The sequence below is a fragment of the Bos indicus x Bos taurus genome, chromosome 15, assembly GCF_003369695.1.
Source record: "Bos indicus x Bos taurus breed Angus x Brahman F1 hybrid chromosome 15, Bos_hybrid_MaternalHap_v2.0, whole genome shotgun sequence".
NCBI classification, from domain to species: domain Eukaryota; kingdom Metazoa; phylum Chordata; class Mammalia; order Artiodactyla; family Bovidae; genus Bos; species Bos indicus x Bos taurus.
Genome location: NC_040090.1, coordinates 2,749,700 through 2,756,199, shown reverse-complemented (window position 1 = coordinate 2,756,199; position 6,500 = coordinate 2,749,700). Strand labels below are relative to the sequence as shown.

The 6,500-nt window shown below is 51.6% G+C and overlaps 1 long non-coding RNA gene across 1 annotated transcript in view; it reads left to right on the top strand.

Annotated features, from left to right (window-relative positions):
- The first annotated feature begins 955 nt into the window (after window positions 1-955).
- Window positions 956-6,500, top strand: part of LOC113905248 — a 54,755-nt gene continuing 49,210 nt past the window's right edge. The window contains exon 1 of the long non-coding RNA XR_003514622.1: window positions 956-1,539. This is a non-coding gene — a long non-coding RNA (uncharacterized LOC113905248). The remainder of the gene's footprint in view (window positions 1,540-6,500) is intronic.

The following is a 6,500-nucleotide window of genomic DNA, read 5'->3' as shown; positions in this document are numbered from 1 at the left end:
AAGGTAAGAAAGCTGGGACATAGGAAAGTGGGATTAGAACTCAGTCAAATGAGTTATCATGAGCCTATTGCATAACTATAGTCATTTTTGTCCCCAAACTTCCTGTTCCGTGGGGAACCGGCATCACGGATGAGTGTTGAGGCCTGGTGTGTTGGCCCAGAGGGCAGTGCATGACAGGACTAGTCTGTAGCTTCTTTTGGGGCAGGGAGCTGACAGTGCGGCCCCTCAGGCCAGGGCCGCAGGAGACGGGGCCTTATGTCACCAGAGCACAGGGCGACACAGGAGAGCAGCGGTTTGTCCCCGCGTTACAGGCTGAGCCGTGTCTGTCAGGAAGATTTGCTGACGTCCTCACCCCGGTACCTGTGAATGTGACCTTATTTGGAGATGGGGGTCTTTGCAGGTGTGAGCAAGTTGGATCATATTCGATTAGGGCGGGCCTTCAGTCCACTAGGACTGGGGTCCTTATGAGAACAGAAGGTGGGGGCTCCCCTGGTGGCTCAGTGGTGAAGAAGAGTCCTCCTGCCAACGCAGGGGACACGAGCTTGTCCCCTGATCTGGGAGGACCCCACGTGCTGCTGAGTGACTCAGCCCGTGTGTCGCTGCTGGAGAGAGCCCCCCGCAACAGGAAGACCCAGCACAGCCCCTCCTCCCCCAAAATAAACAAAATTAAGACGAGAACGGGGAAACACAGGGAGGAGAATGCCCTGTGGAGGGTCAAACGCAGGGAAGGCGGCCACTGAAGACAGAGAGCGGGGTAATGCTGCCACACGAAAAAGAGACTAGACGATGTGAAGAACTGACTCGTGGCCAAAGACCCTGACGCTGGGAAAGACTGAAGGCAGGAGGAGAAGGGGACGACGGAGGATGAGATGGTTGGATGGCATCACCGACTCAATGGACGTGGGTTTGGGTGGACTCCAGGAGTTCGTGATGGACAGGGAGGCCTGGCGTGCTGAAGTTCGTGGGGTCACACAGAGTCGGACACGACTGAGACTGAACTGACTGCCACAAACCTGGAATGCCTAGAGCTTCCAAAAGTTGGAAGAGGCAAGGAAGCTTCCGAGGGAGCTCAGTTCTGCTAGGAGCTTCACGCTGGGCGTGTAGCCTCCAGAACTACAAGGGAGCGTATTTCTCTTGTGTGACCCTGCACACTTTGTGGGACTTTGTTACAACAGCCTTTGGAGACTACCACTCCCACCTGGGGATCCTCCTGGCTCCTGGTGGAGGCTCCTGAGCTGTTGGCAGGAGCCTGGGGTTTCTGATCTACGTTTACAACTGAGCAGACTCCAAGGGGAGAAAATGAGACAAAACAGAGCCAAGCCTGTTCTATTATTCACTACTAGCTAAAAAGATTTTTCCGGGCTAATGGGCAGCTACAGTAAATACAACAATTCCCGTTCGCCAAGACCGTAACCAAGGAGCAAACTCCTGTGCGTTAGCTATTAACAACCGAAGGCAGCAGGACATGCAGATCTGCGGCATTGGGGTCCGTGGCCGGGCACGGTTCTGAAGGCAGAATTCCGTCCCCAGCGAGCTCAGGTCAGCCTTCTCACACCCACCTCCTTACCTCCCCAGAGGGGCTCTCTCCGCTATAGTCACGCTCCCAAGCACTTCTGTCTGGAGAACCCTGCCATCTAGATTTTCAGATTGCCATGGCTGCTCGCTGTTCTGAGGGGAAACCCTGGGGTGGGGTCCCGGCCAGGGTCTGCTCTCTTTGGCTGGACATCTGCTGGATTAGTGGAGTGTCGGTTCTGGATCGGTGCCTGTGGCTTTCCAGTTGTTACATCTCGTAATTCTGAATGGTTTGGATGAGGCTGGGAGTAAAGGAGGACCAAGACCGCGTCTCTTTAGAGCGTCTCAGGATAACGAAAAACAGGTGGTGTCGTGTGTGTGTTCGCTGCTCAGTCGTGTCCGACTCTTTTCGACCCCATGGACTGTAGCCCGCCAGGCTTCTCTGTCTGTGGGATTTTCCAGGCAAGAATACTGGAGTGGGGTCCCCTTCCCTTCTCCAGAGGATCTTCCTGACCCAGGGATTGAACCCAGATCTCCTGCATGACAGGCAGATTCTTTACCGTTTGAACCGCAGGGAAGTCTAAATCAGGTGGTGTCTAAATCAAAGCTACTAATATGACTATGTGCTATCAGCATATACTGGCAACTCAGTCTCTTGCTGATAAGAAGAAGGGAATATTTCTTCTGCACTTATGATGTGGCCTTCCCTAAAGCGAGGACCCATTGTGTAACAGTTCTGATGCCCTCTTCTCCTAGAGGAGGAATTTTTGTGATCAGTGAGTTTGGGATAAGGCACTGGATGTGCCTAGCTCTGCTTTGCTCTCTCCTTTGCTTTACTAGAAGCACAGGTTTCGCTCTGCTACGCTTCTCTGTAATGTAGATCTGAAAACTAGGTCATTGTCCGATTTTTCAGAAGACCACTTACAAGGCTGAGTCGTGTTCTGGAGCACCAGGGTTTTTTTCCGTCCTGCAACTGGTGTTTTCCTCTCCGTCTGCCTTGCTTCTACCTTCTCTCTCTTAACTGGTTCAGAATTTGCAGAGAGGAGAGACGCTAGCTGTTGTGATGCTTCACGACCTCAGAGAGAGCAAGAGGGGAGCTGGCAGGCATGCTTTGCCTGGCCTGTCTCTTCACGGAGTCCCTGAGCTGGGTCAGGACACCGACAGGGTTAAGGGGTGAGGTGGAGGAAACAGTGGGTGTGGTTGGACCTCGGAGGACCAGGGTTCACAGTGGTGAACTCCTGGATGAGATAGCTGGCCCCAGCTCCTCTGCTAAGATGCTCACGAGGGGCTGCCGTGGTGATGTGAGTGTGTGAAGGAGACTGAAGTGTCCTGACATGAAGGAAAGAGGGGGCTTGTCAAGGTCAGCAGAGTGGTGGCTCGTGAATGTGGAGGTCATCGAAGGACGGGGGAGGCCCTGAGAGTTTCTGCAGGTCTCCGGTTCCCATAGACGCCTTCCAGGGTCATGGATGTGTCCCCATTCTCTCTCTGACTCCCCCTGCTCTTTCCTCCGGCACAGGAATTGCTGTTTTTGGTCAATAAGTGAAAAGTGAAGTCGCTCAGTCGTGTCCGACTCTTCGGGACCCCATGGACTGTAGCCCACCAGGTTCCTCCATCTATGGAATTTTCCAGGCAAGAGTACTGGAGTGGGTTGCCATTTCCTTCTTCAGGGGAACTTCCTGACCCAGGGATCAAACCCGGGTATCCCGCACTGCTGGCAGACGCTTTACCGTCTGAGCCACCAGGGAAGCCCCAAGAATACTGGAGTGGATTGCCCTGCCCTCCTCCAGGGGATCTTCCTGACCCAGAGATTGAACCCAGGTCTTCTGCATTACCTGCGGATGCTTTACCCTCTGAGCCAACAGGGAAGCCGAGGCAGTATGTACCAGTATGCAGGTTTGCTTTTTAAAAGCAAACATTTACTCACCAGTACTGTCTCTTTTAACCACGAGGAAATGCTGTTCAGCTTCTGGAGGACCGGCCTTGAGAGTCCTGTAAATGGAGAGCATTTGTAGGCATTTAAGCAAGACGGCGACCTGGTCAGACTAAGCTGTTAAAATGAATTTAAGGGAAATTAGACAGGAGACGGGGAGCTACATTTGGCAACTGGTCACAGTGGCCTTAGCTGAGATGATGTTGTTTTATTGACTTACAGATACTCTAACGCCCTTATTGGGACTGGAGATACAATGGAGATCAAGGTAGGGGAGATCTTTGCTCCCAGAGAGAGAGGAAAGGTTAGGGAAAGGGTTGGGAGATGGATTTATCCCTGCTTGCTCATTAATTGGATATGTGGGCTGAAGGAGAGTCAGGCGTGACATCCCGGGTCCTGGTTCGAGTGAACAACGGCATCATTCACTCTAACAAATAATAGACTCCAGGAAGGGTGTGTTGAGTTCCATTTTTTTTTTAATATTAATTTATTTATTTGATGTTAGCTGTGGCATGTGGGATCTAGTTCCCTGACCGGGGATCAAACCCAGGCCCCCTGATTTAGGAGTGCAGAGTCCTAGTCACTGGACGACAAGGGAAGTACCAGTGAGATCCACTTTTGATAGAAAGAGCGCAGTACACTGATCCGGGAGACAGGGGAGGGGGGTCTACCATCCTGAAGCTCAGGAGGAAGTTCTTTGCTGGAGACGCAGGCTTCAGAGTTGATGGACATGTTCGGTCATTCAGAATGTGTCTGTTGGGTGTGTGCTGGGCACAGGGCGGGAAGTGAGGATCCAGTGGTAAGGGAACACAGACACGGTGCTCGTTCTCGAGGAATTAGGGGGAGAGCCGAGCATTAGTAAAATAGCCACACAAATTACTGAAAGTTGCAACTGGAGCAGTAACTCCAACATGGAGGTACTTAACGCTGTAAGCCTAAAACTTGGACTCAAGAAGACCAAGGAGCATTTTCCCCAGGAAGAGTTTTTTGTAGGAGGAGAGTGGGCACAGCCCATGCAAAGGCCCTGAGCTCTGAGCAAGCCTCTCGAGGATGAGGAGCTGGAAGGGGCCAGTGCTGGCAGAGGGCAAAGAGGGAGGGTGTGCAAGCTGAGACCGGCAGGCGGGTAGCATTTTGGAACACTTAATGAGTGCTTTCTGTGTGTCAAGCGCCCTTCTAAACACCATTCATGTAATTTAATCCTCCCGACAACCTTATCAGATGCGCTGTTGAAATCTCTGTTTTACATATGCGGAAACTGTGGGACAGAGAAGTTAGGGACTTGCCCAAAGGCTCAGCTAGTAAGTGGCTGAAGTGGGGTTTGAATTCAGATCAGGTTTAGAGCCTACACTGCTATCGTCTGGTACCCTAGATTATGTTAAGAATTTTTTTTTGGGGGGGGGTGTGGGATACCATAAAAGATGGAGAAGGGAATGGCAACCCACTCCAGTACTCTTGCCTGGAGAATTCCATGAACAGAGGAGCCTGGCGGGCTACAATCCATGGGGTCGCAAAGAGTCGGACACGACTGAGAGACTAACGCACACCGTAAAGGAACTTTAACCAAGAAGGTGGCAGGGCCGTATTTGCTTTTTGATAAGATCAGTCTAAATGCAGTTGTAGGGACGTGATCGGAGGAGGGTCTGTAGATGGGGGAGATTTGTTGGGGGGACATTGGAGTCATCTAGGAGGGACTCATCGCTTAGACTAGAGTGGGGGTGGCGGAGACACTTAGAGGGAAGTGGCTCTGAGAGCTGCTCAGCTGTCAGTATGTCAGGATTTGGTGAATTGCTGAAGTGCCGTGTGAGGAGGAGAGCGTGTCAGGGCGAACTCTAAGGTCTCTGGTGTACAAAGTAAAGCTTGTAGGTGAAGCTGAAAGAGGTTAGGGTGTGAGCTGTAAAAGCCAAGAGACCCCAGGGTACCACCCTAAGGAAATTAATTTCAACCTTACTGCTCACTGCTTCTGAGCGCCAGTTTCTTCCCATTCACCCAAGTGTTCAGGCAGGTGGTTGGATTGGAATAGTGTGAGCAGGTTCATGAAGAAGGGAGAATCAAGGAAGCCAAGACCTCACTGGAATTAGGATTCCATCTCTCAGCCCACTTACCTGTGGTTGAATGGAGACCATCCGTCCATGAGCCTGGTTTTTGCAGACCTCTTGAGGGTGTTCGTCTCCCCTTTTCATTAATGCCCTCTGACCAGCTTTCTCAAGAGAACTTCTCAACGAGTTGTAACAAAGCTTTGGGATTCCTTATTGCTGGGAAGACTCTTGTCATAAGTTTCATCTGACTTTTTTTCATCCTGACCTCCCCGGAGTTCAGAAGCGTGCCAGGGGGAATCTGTGACTCGTTCTCCCAGGAGCAGACCTAAACTGCAGGTGGTCCCCGAGGGATGCTGGAGAGGTCCTGGGGAGGGTTGTCTGGGAACCGCCGAGGAGCAGGGATTCTCCATCAAATGCCAGGACAGATGGTCTTCACTGACAGTGTCCAAGCACGGTGAGCCTCTCTTCCCAGGTTACGGAGACCCAGAGAGCCAAGATGTACACGGGGCACAGTCAACATAGCCCCCAGGTCTCACGGGAAGTGACAGAGAGTAACAGTGACATCACCGTGTCAACTCTGACTGCGAGCTGTGGCTTCCCCAGCTGTCGTTTGCTCTGATCTTCAGAACACCTCTGGGAAAAAAGCATGCACATTATATTTGCCATAAATATACAGCTGGGCTTCCCAGGTGGCTCAGTGGTGAAGAATCCACCAGCCAAGCAGGAGATGTGGGTTCAGTTGCTAGGTTGGGAAGATCCCCTGGAGAAAGGCACGGCGACCCACTGCAGTGTTCTTGCCTGGGAAGTCCCATGCACGGCGGAGCCTGGTGGGCTGCAGTCCCTGGGTAGCAAAGAGAGGGATGTGACTGAGCAACTGAACAGCAATAACAACAAATAAAAGTACAATAATGGGATTATATCATAATTGCTTGATTCACTTAACAATATTCCAAATACATCTCTCCACCAAAAAAAGAAAAACAAAACAGAATTCTTCCCACCTACAGAATAGCTCTAATGTC